This window comes from Dermochelys coriacea, chromosome 5 (genome assembly GCF_009764565.3).
Source record: "Dermochelys coriacea isolate rDerCor1 chromosome 5, rDerCor1.pri.v4, whole genome shotgun sequence".
Lineage (NCBI taxonomy): Eukaryota > Metazoa > Chordata > Testudines > Dermochelyidae > Dermochelys > Dermochelys coriacea.
Genome location: NC_050072.1, coordinates 130,365,269 through 130,381,834, shown reverse-complemented (window position 1 = coordinate 130,381,834; position 16,566 = coordinate 130,365,269).

The following is a 16,566-nucleotide window of genomic DNA, read 5'->3' as shown; positions in this document are numbered from 1 at the left end:
GAAGAGTCTTTTCCATCAGGTTTAATAAGTGCTAAAATCAGGCCCGGAATGCTCCGAATGTTGCAAGTTTTGTCATATTATTTTCCTTTTTTCTTGTTACACTATAAATCCTTTATTTTTTGTGCTGCCCTCACTGACTCCTGAAAATAATTGGTGCCTTTCTTTCATTTTTATAACAGCCATTTATATATCTGTAAACAGGGCCATCTCCCCTTCTTTTCCTTTTCAGCAGACTGAACACATCCAGCTCCTCTAACCTTTCCCCTTCTCCTCTAACCTTATGTCATTTTACAGCTCCCTTCTGAACTGTCTCCAATTCTCTCTCTTTCCTAACAAGTGGTGCCCAAAACAGAACTCCAGCTGAGGTTTGACCTGTGTGTTCATTTCATCCTCCTGTTGATACCTCCTAAAGCCCCATCTGTCTGTTTTGCAGCATTGTCAGTTCATGTTCCATTTATTTCCCACTCTGACCCCCACATCCTGCATTGTCATATGACGCTCAAGACAGCTTTCTCCTATGCTGTGGGCCTGAACCCGAGGGTACGCTGACTTGTGGTTCCTCGCTGTGCTCAGGATCAGGCTGTGTATCAGTGCACGTAACTACTTCCTATGGAGCCTGTTTACAGAACAAAGAATAATCAAATGTAGTGAGATGGGTAGGAAAGGAAATTTCCTGCCTCCTAATTCCTTTTCTAGAGGGCTCCAGCCTCAAAGCAGCCACCGCCAGCTGTAGCTGCTTGCCAGGAGGTAAGTCAAGGCCTTCTACTCACAACCACTGACCCAGAGAGACCTGGCACCAGGCCCACCAATGCCCCTTCCTCTTCTCCACATGGAGAACCACAACAGGAACAAGAGGGAGCTTGCAGGGACAAATGACATAAATCCTCCAACCCTCACTACTCCTTGTCCAAAGCTATCAGCACCAAATACAGCCCAGGGCTCAGGGGACAGAGTACCCCCACCACTGGATCCAGAGGGACCCACCCGCAGGTTACAGGGCCCTGTAGCCTTCCCCGCTACTCTCTACATGGGAAAAAGCAGCAGCTGCAAGGAGCAGCTTTCCCAGCCTCCTGACACCATTCGCTCATCACCGAAACCAGGACTCTGGGAACGAAATCCTGGCTCCATTGAAGGCAGTGGCAAAACTTCCATTCACTTCACCCTGAATATTTTCTAAATGGCTGTGTTACCACTGATTTCTGGCCCCTTTCCTTCTATCCCAGCAACCCCTCAGCTGCCAGTCCCACTTTCCCTGCATGGTGGCTTCACACTCCCCTTTCCGCCTCCCTCCTTTGTAAGTTCTCTCTTTTTAGCCACTGCTCTTCCTCAGCCCCCATTTCAACCCCAATCCTTGGAGAAATGAAAGCTGCATTTGCATCCTTTAACTCTGACGAAAACACAAACACGTTTATTTGAATGGATCTAACCAACCACGTATTCAGCACCTTGAGCACTTTGCTTGGATCTCATATTTCTTTCCTCTGATCCATCGCTGTTTTTTTGCCTTTTTAGATTGCAAGCTTCTCAGGGCAGAATTCTGCATGTTTATATGGTGAGTAGCATCCTGTGGCACTACTGAAATAAAATAATAAATAATTATAAAACAAGTGGGCTATTTAGTGCGTTGTGATAAAGACTCAGGGTCTGATCCAAAGCCCATTGGACTGAATGAAAACATGCCTTTTGAATCAGGTCACTGTTTGATCCGCCTCTCAAAGAGGCAGTGTTTCACATGTCAGCTCAGCCCCCTCTTATTTATCTTAAGGTTTTATAATACTGCCACCCATTACCATAGTATCTAGGTGCCTGCCAGGTAAAATCAATAGAAACAGCCCAGTCCCTAGTAGACTTCAAGGAGTCTCTAGTTCAGGGGTGGGCAAACTTTTTGGCCTGCGGACCAAAGCTGGGAATAGAAATTGTATGGCAGGCCATGAATGCTCACAAAATTGGGGTTGGGGTGCAGGAGGGGGTGAGGGCTCTGGTTGGGGATGGGGGATCCAGGGTGGGGCAAGAAATGAGGAGTTCAGGGTGCAGGAGGGGGCTCTGGGGTGAGGTGGGGGAGTAGGGTGCGGGGATGTGTGCAGGCTCTGGGTGGGGCTGGGGATGAGGAGTTTGGAGTGTAGGAGGGTGCTCTGGGCTGGGACTGAGGAGTTTGGAGAGAAGGAGGGGGATCAGGGCTAGGGCAGGGGGTTGGGGCATGGGGAGAGGCTTAGGGGTGCAGGATGTGGGCAGCACTTACCCCTCAAGGGGCTCCCAGAAGCAGCAGCCGTGTCCCCACTCTGGCTCCTACGTGGAGGGATGGCCAGACAGCTCTGCACACTGCCCCATCTGCAGGTGCCGTCCCTGCAGCTCCCATTGGTCAAAGTTCTCGGCCAATGGGAGCTGCGGGGGCAGCATGCAGAGCGGAGCCCCATGGCTGCCCCTACACATAGGAGCCGGAATGGGGCCATGCCTGTGCTTCCGGAAGCAGCATGGAGCAATCCCCGACCCTGCTCCCTGGCTGGAGTGGGGCAAGCCCCAGACCCTGTTCCCCAGCAGGAGCTCGAGGGCCAACTTAAAAGGGCTGGCGGGCCGCATTCGGCCCATGGGCCATAGTTTGTCCACCCCTGCTCTAGTTTCTCTCCCCCTTTTCAGAGTAACAACTGCTTGAGGTAAGATAGTTTTGTTTGTTTCCAATTTTTTAGGGCAGGGCAGTTGAGTAGGTGGGGTGTGCCATTCTTGCTAGGGAAGAAAACTCTTCCATTGTATAGAGAGAAAATGTGCGGATTTGACCTTTATGCAACTAGTTGATGCCGTCTCAGAGAAAACAAGGACATGGCTGTAGTGCCTGACTGCTTACAGATGGGTACACTATATGACAAACCAGGGGGAGAAAACACTATCTTCTGAAAAAAAACCTACACTTCCATTGTTAGGAGTCATTGGAGAGGAAACAATAGCACATATAACATCCGCTATTTAATAAGCCCTCATGTAGATTGCACAGCTGTGAGAGGAATGGGGAAAGTAACCACATGTGACAGATACTACTTCTACGTGGGTGATTCACTGCTGCAACGTGATCTGGTGCTACAGTGATGGATGTATTAAAAGAACCAGTGCAGGCGAGAAACAAACCCATCTGGGGAGGGTGGAAAGTCTCCAGAGCAGTGCTTATATCAAGGCTAAAGTAATGATCATCCGTTATCTTCAACAGGCAGTTTTAGAAAGAGAACAGAGGGCATATGTACACGTCTGTATTTTTGCTCAAGAGCTGGTAAGTCTGCCTCTAGGAACACCAACTGCTGCACAGATGATCTGAAGGGTGTGTGGATGCCACACCACCAGCAGTGCTAAAATGTATGAGCACATTAGCTGCATGAGAAGATGATCTACAGCAGTAGGTGAAATGTGCCAAAGCTGACCACGGTTATCTCTTTTGGCTGAATATGCACTCAGGCCTGAGACAGTGATTTGGAGGATTGCTACCAAGTACTTCTCACGTGAGTGTTCAGAGGAGATGTCTGACTCTCAGAATGTTTTCTCCTCTTTCTCTGCTCAGGTCACAGAGGTAGGCTCAGTTCTGCCAGCTGTCACAAGCAACAGTTATTTCAAGTTGGGCCTCTCCGCACGATCATAGGTTTGCCAGGTGTCCGGTTTTCGACCAGAATGCTGGGTCAAAAAGGGACCCTGGCGTTTCCGGTCAGCATGACTGACTGGCCCATTTAAAAGCCCAGTCAGCAGTGCAGCAGGGCTAAGGCAGGCATCCCTGCCTGCCCTGGCTCTGCACACCATCCCAGAAGAGGCCAACATGTCCCTGTGGCCCCTAGGGAAGCTCTGCGCACTGCCCCCGCCCCCAGCGCCAGCTCCACAGCTCCCATTAGCCAGGAACTGCACCCCAACCCATACCCCCACCCCCACTCCCAGGTCAGAACACCCTCTCACACCCTAACTCCCTCCCAGACCTCACACCTGCTCTCATACCCAAACTCCCTCCCGGAGCCCACATCCTGCACCCGCTCCTGCACTCCAATCCCTGCCCCAGCCCTGAGCCTGCTCCCACACTCCAAACCCCTTGGCTCCATCCCAGAGCCCCCTCCTTAACTCCAAACCCCTTGGCTCCATCCCAGAGCCCCCTCCTTAACTCCAAGCTCCTTAGCCCCAACCCCTCCCCAGAGCCTGCACCCCCAGCCAGAACCCTCACACCCTCCTGCACCCCACCCCCCTGCACCAGCCCAGTGAAAGTGAGTGAGGGTGGGGGAGAGTGAGCAACAGAGGGAGGGGGGCTGGAGTGAGTGGGGTTGGGGCATCAGAGAAGGGGCAAGGCCTTGGGGAAGGGGCAGGGCAGAGAGTGGGGCAAGCATGTTCAGTTTTGTGCAATTAGAAGTTGCAACCCTACACAATCACCATCATAAATAATACCTATATTACCTGTTCCAGGTAACCCCTGGGGGGGCACTTCTGCTTCTACTCCATCCATGGATGGTGTTACATAGACCCCTCCCCCCAAAAAAATGGTTCCAATAATCCAGTTACCTCATGTCTGCACAGATCTAAGTAAACGGGTGAGCCATCCTGCCAGGTACAGGGGTGATCACACCAGTGATGTCATAGGGCCCAGGGTCACTGAGCCATCCTGCCGGGTACAGGGGTGATCACACCAGTGACCTTACAGGGCCCAGGGTCACTGAATCATCCTGCTGGGTACAGGGGTGATCACACCAGTGACCTCACAGGGCCCAGGGTCACTGAATCATCCCACTGGATACAGGGGTGATCACACCAGTGACCTCACAGGGCCCAGGGTCACTGAATCATCCTGCCGGGTACAGGTGTGATCACACCAGTGATCTTACAGGGCCCAGGGTCACTGAATCATCCCGCTGGATACAGGGGTGATCACACCAGTGACCTCACAGGGCCCAAGGTCACTGAATCATCCCGCTGGATACAGGGGTGATCACACCAGTGACCTCACAGGGCCCAAGGTCACTGAATCATCCCGCTGGATACAGGGGTGATCACACCAGTGACCTCACAGGGCCCAGGGTCACTGAATCATCCTGCTGGGTACAGGGGTGATCACACCAGCAAACCCACAAAGGCCACCATTCCTTGGGAACATGTTTCTGTGGCTGGGCAGTTTCCCATACCAGGCTGGATGCTCAGCTCTTGCCATAGCATGCACATAAGGATTATGACTGAAGTTTAGCAGATCTTTGGACCCAAACAAAACCTATTTTTGTCTGTACTCTCTGGTTCCCCACAACCTGGTCAGTGCAGCGACCACAGAGATTTTCATTCTAGAAGCTCTTTTTCTTTTTGCCCACATAAACTTGACTATCTGTTAAAAAATCAGATCCTCCCGTGCACCAGAGCTCGCCTTGACACAGCGGGGGGTCCATCTGCATTGCAAGTGAAAGTGCAACGGTAGCACAGGTAGGCATAGGTAGTGTACACCTGGTGGCACAGGCTTTACCCCAAACTATAGACCCAGGCTCCCCAGCAGGCTTGTACTTCACATCTTCACTTGCAGCACAGACTTACTCTGAAAGGGAGGCAAAGGTGGCTTTAAGCCACATTCCCTGTCCTCAACCCCCCAGAACTGACTGGGACTGACTCTGCCCCCAGCAAAACTTGGACCCACAGATGTAATGGCCCCTAAGGAGCCATTACATGGGCAAAGATGGCTAGAGTGAAGTTATATTCCCTTCCCCCAGCCCATCCCACGACACACCACTTATGTGGACATTTCCTCCCCCCTATTATGGCTTTAAGGCTGCTGTGGGCCACTAACACAGAGCAGCCTGATTTGGGCCCACGACCTGGCCCAATTACTCCGGCCATAGTTAGTATATAACGTTCTTCTCACTCTGAACTGCATACCGCACATGAGTGCATTCATACATCACACTTGGATGCTCTACGACATACAAAGTAAATTAAAACAATAAATAAGAGATGATAAAGGGCTAATTTCACCACTTTTATTAAAGTGCCTAACGTTACTCTTGAGTCCCCTTTATGAAGCCTTTCTTACCCTTCAGCTGTACAGTCTTCCCAGCAAAGTCACAAGAGAGGTGACTTTTGCAGATTGCACTACTAATGAGAAAATTGTTTGTTTTTATTGTAAGATGATTTATATAAATATTCCCCGCATGATAAGACTCTTGAAAAAACAAGTCTCGTTTTCAAAAGTGTCCTGGGACACGGCAGGAAACAACAAACAAATTCATTCATAAAAACTTGACATTTAGAAAACATTTGAAGAACAGGGCTTCACGCTTAACAATCCCAGTTCAAAAAACCCTAGCACTGGTTGGCATTAATTTTATTTCAGAGGGAATTTATTACTGATACTATTCTATTGCTGAGCCTGTGATGGGCTAGGCATTTTCCATGCATTCAAGGCTATGAGCCACTCACAATTTAAAGACAGCTAAAAAGAGGGCAACCACAAATAGAAAATTTTCATACTGCTCAGCTAGCTTCATTACAGGCAACACAACTGAGAAACAAGGCCCTGCAGGGGGATGGGGGGCAAGATTGGACCATGTTTTGGATACTCTACAGAAGAAGGTACAGAGGGGACTTTCCAAAAGCTGACAAACAGACAGACAAGACCCAGGAATGTTAGCAGAGCGGAGGGGACAGAATAATGTGAATCTTGGCACAGAGGATAACCAGGAAGGGGCAGAGATATGTAAAGCTTTAATTTGATGTGGTGGCAGATAGGGAGTGAGGGTTTCAAAGACAGGAGTGATGTGATCAAATCAAGAGGTATGGAAGATGACTTTATGGGCTGAATAGAACCCATTACAGCATATACTGAAGGCAGACAATATTATCTGATTTAAAAGTTACCAGCTATATAGACAAAATGGGAACAATACTAGACACAAGTTTTTTCCTGGATTTGGATGAGTATGTACACAGCAGGTTGGCTAAATCTGCTGATGACACAAGGTGCTTTACTTTCTGGCAGCTGTTGAGGATTTTGAGACACTCCCAATAGATCTAAGCACACTGGGGTATTTAGCGAAGTGAGTGCAGATTAAATTTAATTAGCAAAAATGCAAGGCAATGGCCAAAAATAGTCCAAACTTTTATATAAGCAGATGGGCTGTGAATGAACTTTGAGGATTCACGGAGGGAAAGACATTTGGGTCAATGTGGATAACTCAATGGAGCCGTCTGCCCAGTAGCAGATAAAACAGATATTTGTGTGTTAGAAGAACATGGAAATGAAACAAAACAAAACAAAACAAAACAAAACCAATTGTTGTTCCGGGTAAAGCTTGTAACATAAAATAACAGCATTGTCACCTCCTGTTCCTAACTGTGAGACAGTGATTTGAGAGACGAGGTGGCCAGGTTCAACAGGACCAAGAAGAACCATCAAGCTCTAGGCTAAGCTGAGAAGAGAAACTGGATTCTTTCAAGGAGATCTGTGATGCCTAGCCCTAAAGATTTCCATGTGACCAGTTAATATTCTATTGGTCACCCATTCCAGCCAAGCTACATTAGAATCTTTTCCTTGCTGCTAAATCCAGTTTGTCTTTCAATCAATCACCTTGCTGTACATAAATCTGTAACGTGTGGCCCTCAGAGTACTTTTCAATAACAAAAAAATTAAAACAAATACTAAAAGAAAAAGAGGGAAATTTAAAAAAAAAATTTAGCTGGGATTTTAAATAACCTGAGTGTAGTGGCACTTACTGTGCTCTGTGTTTAGAGACCTGCCAAAGCAGCAGCCTGTAGGTTGGCCCTGCATGTTGTGTAATTAGCAAACCAGGTTATTTGGACCCCACGGTGCTCATATGACTCCTTCACATCAAGTTTGTTGTGCTGAAGACAGAGCACATGAATTCTACATTCTCAGTAGGAGGAAACCCTACAGAAGGTGAGTTAATTAGGCAAATAACTGAGCACCACGTGATTTCATTCAAATGTATAGCATTATTTAAATACACTGGGGGACACCTGGAAATGGAAAGAGTCCGTATATCACTACCCTTCAAACATCAGCTTGTTAATCACAAAGCCTATTTAATTCAGCTTCAAAATATGGCAATGGAAGTGTTGCAAAATTTAATATGGTTAATTTGAGTTAATTATGCCTAATTATACATGTGCTATATTGCAGAGTTATCTAGAAACAAGTGTGTTTAATAGCTACAAACAGTAAGTATAATATTGAGCTCTATGATGAAACTTTAGATGCAAAATATATTCAAATACACACAAAAGCAAAAACCAGATAGTGCCAACTGCTGAAAAGCAGCACTGTCTTGTGAGACCTCTATGTCAGCTCTTGCTATGGGCCACAGGAGACCCTGGGTTTCTTCTTCGTGTGTGTGTGTGTAGTTGGTGAGCATATCAGATACACTTCTCTTTCCACTTCCATTTCAACCATCTGTCACAGAGGTGGCTGCCCCTTTAAGGTCAGACCCTGGTCCAATACATCCCTGATACAAGTTCTGGTCTTTCAAGAATAGGCATTCTGGGAATTGTAGTCTCCTCCAAAAGGATCATGTGACTGCAGGCTACAGCAAGTCCATCTGGGCAAGGTGGGGCAGACTGTGACCAAGAGTCAGACCAGAAAAGAAGAGGGCCCTGATAAAGGGCACTCCACTGAGGGAGAGCTGAAGAAGCAACAGCAACTTGCTATTGAAAGCTCTTGAGTGCCCTGTGTCTGTGGAGAGTGTCAGGGAAGGAGCCATGGAGAGGCTTGGTAGGGGAGTGCTGGGAAGAGGCCAAAAGCTGGGAATGGGCAACGGGATGGATCACTTGATGCTTTCCTGTTCTGTTCATTTCCTCTGAAGCACCTGGCATTGGCCACTGTCGGAAGACAGGATACTGGGCTAAATGGACCATTGGTCTGACCCAGTATGGCCGTTCTTATGCCAAGGAGAAGGCATAAACACAGGCCAGCACCATAAGCGGTGGCCCTGGGAAGCACCTTCACTGACAGTGAAGGACTGTGCAGTTAGTTATTGTTTGTGGCTTGTTTTCCCTGGAAGAAGAGGAGTCTGGTTTAGCCAGAGAGTCCAGTGGCTTAATTCACAGAAGCACCAAGAGTGAGGGGAAATTGATGTACTGACGCTGAGGGATGGCTACATCTGATGCTGAATGGGCGAGCTGACTCTATCATGGTCCTAAGGAATCCATGGAAAGGAGGGCATAAGATAGAAGAGACACATACAACAGTTTATAATCCCAATAAAGGGAAAAAGGTATCCTCTACTACATTGGAATACCTACACATTATCTCATAAAAGGTTGTACATGACTGCTTAGGAGAAGTGAACATGTCTGTATCAAGGAGACATTATCTGTAAAATAGGAAGGTCAGGACAATATCTTTCCAAGACCACGTATGCTGGTCATAAACTCTTCTTCCAGGCAAGTGGAGAACAGGAGAGCATACAGTTCTTTGGGCCCCATTCCCATGTGTGAAGACCACTTCTCAACGCAGGAGAAAGTGAGAAGTTCCCCCATATTGGTTCAGTTAGTACATGGCTGCCATGTTGAATCAGAGTAGGAAAGGAACTGAAGAACAGATATAAAGGCCTCAAGTTCCAGGACACTGAGATGCAGCTTGGACACGTTTGGTTCCACAGCCTGTAAGCTCTGAAGTGAATCAGATGAGCCTCTCTTCCAATTCAGAGTTTAATGTATCTGTCCCTATATATGAGACCGGGTAGTTGAGTAAAGAGTGGCCCTCTTAGCACCTTATGTTGTAGGGATCAACAAATCAGCAAGACATTCTTTCTAAAAGGTTACAGGGGATATCCACAGATGATGCCATCATTTTGGTCTCTTGGACACTGCTCAAAGCAGCATAAATTGTACCCCTGAACAAGTCAGATATTTCAAAAGGGAATTTCTGGCTCTTTTTTATGGATTTCCTTGAATGACACAAAAGTTCTGAGCCTAGAATGCCTCTTGAAGGTAATGACTGAATAAACAGAATTAGCTAGAGTATGGAAAGGATCTGAGAATATTATTATTGCATGCCTGGGTAAGTCTTGTCCCTCTTAAATGGCAGTCTTCGTAGCCTAAAAGAGAAAATCAGGGAGAATAGCTATAATTTGGAGGATCTTAGTGTACAAATGGAAGTTGCACCACATCATCAATGCCTCCTAGTTGGCAATTTTCACAGACAAGGTAGTCAAGGAGTAAGCTCTCTTTCTCATGTAATATACCATAACTTCTATGGCTCTTTAAGTTGGAGAATCATCTTGGAAGACCCTCCCACCATACACCTTTCAGAGGCAGCAGAAAATAGCAAGGAAGGATCCTGGACAATAGATATGGATGTGATACACAAGGATGGTTTTCTAAGCTGCAGATGAACCAAGGGCAGTGTGTTACCAGATCTCTTCAGCTGGATCCATTCTCCCCTCCTTTATTGGTAGGGCCATCTCTCCTTAATCCTTTGTCTCCACAACATCAAATATCTTGTGTATCTTTTCATGAACTACAGCAACTGGAATGTGAAAGGCCAGAGCTTAGTGCCCATCAGTCTCTTGAATGACCTGACTGTCCTCAAGAGCAGAATGCAACTACGGAGTAATTCTGTACAGTGGCTGCAAAAGAAGACTCCTCATTCACCTTGTTCTTCTCTTTTTCTGGTGTCAATTTGCAGATGAATAGATTCTAAGGAACCTCCAGAAGATGAGGGCCTCTCAAATATCTGTTTATGATGCATGGAGACAGAAGAAGGTGGAGACTAAGCTCTCCTAACTCCCTTCCTTTTGGAGGGATGTCCTTGAGAGGCTTCCTAAGAAGGTGTCATATAGGAGCATTTTAGTCTTGTGATTAGACCACTAGGATCCTGGCCTAGGATATCTATTTCCCATGCGGCAGAGGAAGTCAAAGGATGAAGAACGCAACTGTCATGGTAACACTGTCTCTGCTGGACACTCGCCAGGCTGCTGTGTGTGTGTTCCATCCGCTGGGACTGTGTGGTCTAAGCTTTCTTGTGGCTAAGTAGAATACAACATTGTCTGTTCCCTTGGCCACTCTGGCACCTTTCCTAGGCACAGGCACTCTGTTATCTCTTCATAGAAATGGGACGTGCATCCCAGCTGCCTTAGTGCTGGCTCCCCTAGATTCCCCAATAGCTTAGAGAAAAGGAATACTTGTGGCACCTTAAAGACTAACAAATTTATTTGAGCATAAGCTTTCGTGAGCTACAGCTCACTTCATCGGATGCAGCTGTAGCTCACGAAAGCTTATGCTCAAATAAATTTGTTAGTCTCTAAGGTGCCACAAGTCCTCCTTTTCTTTTTGCGAATACAGACTAACACAGCTGCTACTCTGAAACCAATAGCTTAGGACACCCTTTCCCAGAGCTCCAGCCTCTAGGTACTTTTTACAGTTCACCACTTCAGGAATGTGGCAGTGAAATGCAAGCAGACACATATTCTTTACAAGGATTTCTGAACACAGTTCCTCTTTCCTTAGATAGCATGAGGTCTAGGCAAAATAAGAAACACCTGCACACATTCCCCTGACTCATTTTCCTCGCCACTCTTGTGCATTCTTTGGGTTTAGGGCAGACTCCTCTAAGGAGTCCTGGATTCCCCTCCTGCACATGGGTTCTCCTCTGAATCAAGGCATCTCTCCCCTCCTGTAGATGAGTCAGATTCCTTCTCGCTCAGCTGGTCCCTCAGTTAAACAAGACCCACTGCTATGGAAGCATGCTCCTCTCTTCCTTTCTCCTGCCCAAAGCTTTCTATGTCTCTCTGAGAGTCCTTCCCAAACCACCTGTCTCTGTGGTTTTGGAAGGCTAGCATCAACACTTTGGTTTCTTGGTTCTGCTGCTGGGGATTATCCACTCTCCAAACCACAACCTCCTGCAGGGAAGTTGGAGAGAACTGATTTCCCCTAGGATGAAATTACCCTTTTGTTCTCCCCAGGTAAGATCTGTGCAAGCTATTGATAGTCCTTAACAATCAGCCTGTTCATGGGCAGAAATGTCAGTACTATCCCATCTCCTTAATACAAAAAGCATGGGGCAACACATATTAAAAGAGCTTCATAAGGTATAATACAGACAGTTCATAAAATCAAACTGTAATTCATAAGTTGTATATAGACAGATTCCCCAAACTGTCACAGCAGCTCTGGCTAAGGAAGCAGAGATCTGTCCGGGTACCTTAATAATGAAACCAAAAGGGCTGCCTCTGATCTGAATGCCCCCTACCCCAAACAGACAGTCGGGGACTCCATGTACCAGTCCCTCAGAACCAAAGAGGCTGTATGCACTGGGCCCACCCTAGCCCAAAGGCTTTTATGGATGGGCACATAAAGAACCGATTTCCCTCCTACAGAATGAGAAATGGGCCACATGCATTTCAAATAGGATTGATGTTTGTTGCCCTCCCTCAAAGCGTTGCAGCAACTTGGAATCATCGCACAGGACTCCTACTAATTCACCATGTGCAGAGCACAGGCACAAAGCCCATATATTACTTAAGTGCCACTCAAGGCCTCCTTTGAAGGCCTAAGTGGAATTTAAGTGGTACGTAAGCCTTGAGCCTCTGCACAGGGGTGATGTTCAAGGTTAATGTGTTAAATCAAATATTGGAGCAAACAGACACATTGTGAAAAACTGAAGCCCTGAAAGAAAGGATTTTGAGAGTTTTATAGGCTTGGTAAGAGGATTCATTAGACATTTACTCATTAACTTAATACTTGGCCAGAACGTGTAGAATCAACCATTGTCCAGTTCCACCATTAGGATAGCATCAGGCACATTTATGAAATCTGATCATTATTGAATGGCTTTCTGGGTGACAAGTACAAGAAAGATGTCATGTCTTTTAAATAATTTATCAAATAATGTCAAGTAACTAATGTTAAACACAAAAGCAAATATCTGATCTACTCTCCATAAGAATCTGTATCATATTTTATAGTCTTGTAATGTAAGATAAATTCTTAAATAATTATTGATACAGCTATAAGCTGAACTGAACAGAGAAACCATCCTTTTTTATTCTAATCCTAAATCATTCTTTAAAATTCTGTTCACAGGTCTCTCCACAACTCCTCATTCCTTGCAGAAATCATGTTAGCAATGGAAAGAGCGAGGGAACAGGGAATTTCTCAGAAGCTGGTGAAAATGCCACTACTATCAACAAAAGAGTGAAGTCTGCTGCTGCTACAAACTGCATTAAACTCTTGCTGCATGCTGTACCCTCACCATGGAAGGAGAGTAGCTGAAGAGTGCCTGAGACAGCCAATGGCAGCATAGCTTTGAGGCTGATAAGTATAGATAAATAATAACCATAGGTGTAAATTCAACACAAGCTATGTTTGGCAGAAATGCAGGGCTAGAAACTCAGCCTCAGGCAGCTATGCACAAAGGACCCCAATTCAGCAAAACTTTTAAGTGGGTGCTTCAGTCTGTCCCTATTCTTCAAAGAGACAAGGTAGGGGAGGCAATATCTTTTATAGGACCAACTTCTGTTGATGAGAGACACAAGCTTTCACAGAGCTCTTCTTTAGGTCGAGGAAAGGTACTCACCAATTTTTCCCTGTGGGTGCTCCAGCCACGGAGCACCCAGAGAGTCGATCCAGAATGTCAAGATGGAACAGATAAAGAGTTAACACATGTTGCAAGAGACCATTCAAGGTGAAGTGGGCAGTTAACACTTCTGCAGTCATAGGACAAAGGAGGGGTAGCGGATTACAGATTATTTTAATTTATTACAAGTGTCTTTATTAAATCCATGATTTTTGATGTCTAGCAGAGTTATGAATTTAAGTTCCCAGGCCTTCAAAATGCTTAAACATGTGCTTATCTTCAAGCATGTAATTAAGTCCCACTGCCAATAGGATTTAGCCATGTGCTTAAGAGTTTTCATGAATACATCTGAACCTGGACCAAAATAACCACAAAAGGTAGAAGGTAGAATACAGGATAAAATCTGTTGCCCTAATAATGTATAGAATCCCCAAAGAATGTGTGGTATTAAGTCATTCTCCAAAGGACAGGAATTTGTCCCTGTGAGTATTACCTGATGGACAGCACTTAAACAACCATCAGGGCATAGTCCCTAGATTAATGAAGATCAGCTAAGGCTCATAATGACATCACACCCATAAATAAGACTGGTTCATTCTCATAACTCAGGGCTGCGATAGCACACCTATGATTAGGAATCATTTTTGCCTGGGGTTCCTTGCAGGTAATCATTTTTTTAAAGGGTGGAAGAGCAGGCAGGCTTCTTTCTACCTATGAGGCTGTTATACATGGAGAGAGGACCAGAATGAGAAGTAGTGGGTTCCATTTTCACAGTTTAAAGAACAAAATGAGCTGTATCACTGGGGAATACAAATGGGACCTCACAAAATGTTTAAAAGTTTGTGTTTCTAAGGTGTGCTCAGTCATAGGACATATAAATTGTTTTTAAATAGAAAGTTTTACAGTTAACAATGTCCCTTTTGGAACCAGAAAATAAGAACCAGGAGACAGAGAAAGCTAAGGCAGGTTATATATCCATCATGACTGGAGGTATTCAAAGCTAACACCCATTTATCAGAGATGGCTTAGAAATAATGATACACATCTTGCTATAATGCAATGTGCCTGGAGAGGCAGACGATAAAATAATGTAATGTAGATGGCATAGTCTGGGGATCTCAAGATGTGTTACAAACATCAATGAGTTTAGCCTCACCACATTGATGTGAAAGAACATTGTCACTTCCTTTCTGTAGCTGAGTCACAGAGAAACTTAGGGTTTGCCTAGATCAGGGGTTCTCAAACTGGGGTCGGGACCCTTCAGGGGGTCATGAGGTTATTACATTGGGGATCGCAGGCTGTCAGTCTCCATCCCAAACCCCACTTTGCATCCAGCATTTACAATGGTGTTAAATATATAAAAAGTGTTTTTAATTTATAAGGGGAGGATCACACTCAGAGGCTTGCGATGTGAAAGGGGCCACCAGTTCAAAAGTTTGAGAACCACTGGCCTAGATGGAGAGTTAGTGTACAGCAAGCCAGGGTGTACACTAGTGTGTTGTGCACTAACTGGCTGTATGGACCCTACTGCTGTGCACTAAACGTTTCCTAATGCTCTTTGATCTACACCGGGGATGAGCAAACTATGGCCCATGGGCCGGATCCAGCCCACCAGCCATTTTAAGCTGGCCTTCAAGCTCCCGCTGCGGAGCGAAGTCTGAGGCTTGCCTCACTCCAGCGCTCCAGCTGGGGAGCAGGGTCAGGGGCCACTCCATGTGGCTCCAGGAAGCCACAGCATGGCCCCCCTTCAGTGCTCCAGCCGGGGAGCAGGGTCGGGAGGCGCTCCATGCTACTCCAGGAAGCAGCGGCATGGCCCCCATCTGGCTCCTTCATGCTCCAATGGCCCCACTCCAATGGGAGCTGCAGGGGCAACGCCTGCGGATGAGGCAGCATGCAGAGGCACCTGGCTGCGTCTCCGCATAGGAGCCGGAGAAGGGACATGCCGCTGCTTCCGGCAGCAGCTTGAGGTAAGCACTGCCTGAAGCCTGCACCCCGAGCCTCTTCCCAACCCCCCCCCGCTTCAGCCCTGATCCCCCTCCCACCCACCAAATCCCTCGATCCCAGCCCACAGCACCCTCCTGCACCCCAAACCCGTCATCCCCAGCCCCACCCCAGAGCCCGCACCCCCAGCCAGAGCCCGCACCCCCAGCCAGAGCCCTCACCGCCCCCCCCACACACTCTTCCACACCCTGAACTCCTCAGTTCTGGCTCCACCCTGGAGTCCTCACCCCCAACCACAGCCCCACCTCCTCCCACACCCCAACCCCAATTTTGTGAGCATTCATGGCCCACCATACAATTTCTGTTCCCAGATATGGCCCTTGGGACAAAACGTTTGCCCACCCGTGATCTACACCCTAGCACCCAGTACAAACACCCAGCTGAGCACACTAGGGAAAAGGTTCCACCACCAAGTCACTCTAGCCTGAGCAACCTCCATAGGCCTACCAGCCTCTCTTTGCAGGAGGGCGAGACCCATCCCAGATCCTTTCCAGGCCTGCCTCTCTCTTCCCTGCTGTGAACTGACACACATGGAGCTGCCACTCAACTGGGCTAGTTTCTGCAAGAGTGGCTGCACAAGGCATCCTTCCTTCACAAAACTGAACTCTGATTCTGCTGCCAGGGGCTGGCCATGAAGGGAAAGGTAGAGGCAGGATTTGACCCTAAATAACATGCCCTATGGGTACATAGAAAACCTGTTGCATAGCTGGGAACAGCACCCATATTTCCTATCTCCAGGTCCTATGTTCTAACCACAGGACCATCCTTTCAACCAATGAACCTGATCTAAGCCCAATAAAGTCAATGAGAGTTTTTCCATTTACTTTCATGTACCTTCTAGGTACCAGGCCTAGATGATTCAACTGTAGTCCTTCAGACTAAAGCAGTTTGTAACTATTTCACCTTTTCCTAGGTTAGTAGCATCCTACGGTTTGTTTGCTTTCCTAGTGATGCCCGTGAGTAAGAGAGGGCAGTTGGTCAATGTAAGGTACCAATTTGGGGGATATTTGTGCAGAGCTTTGAAAAAGTAAAGTACTTAGGTCTTA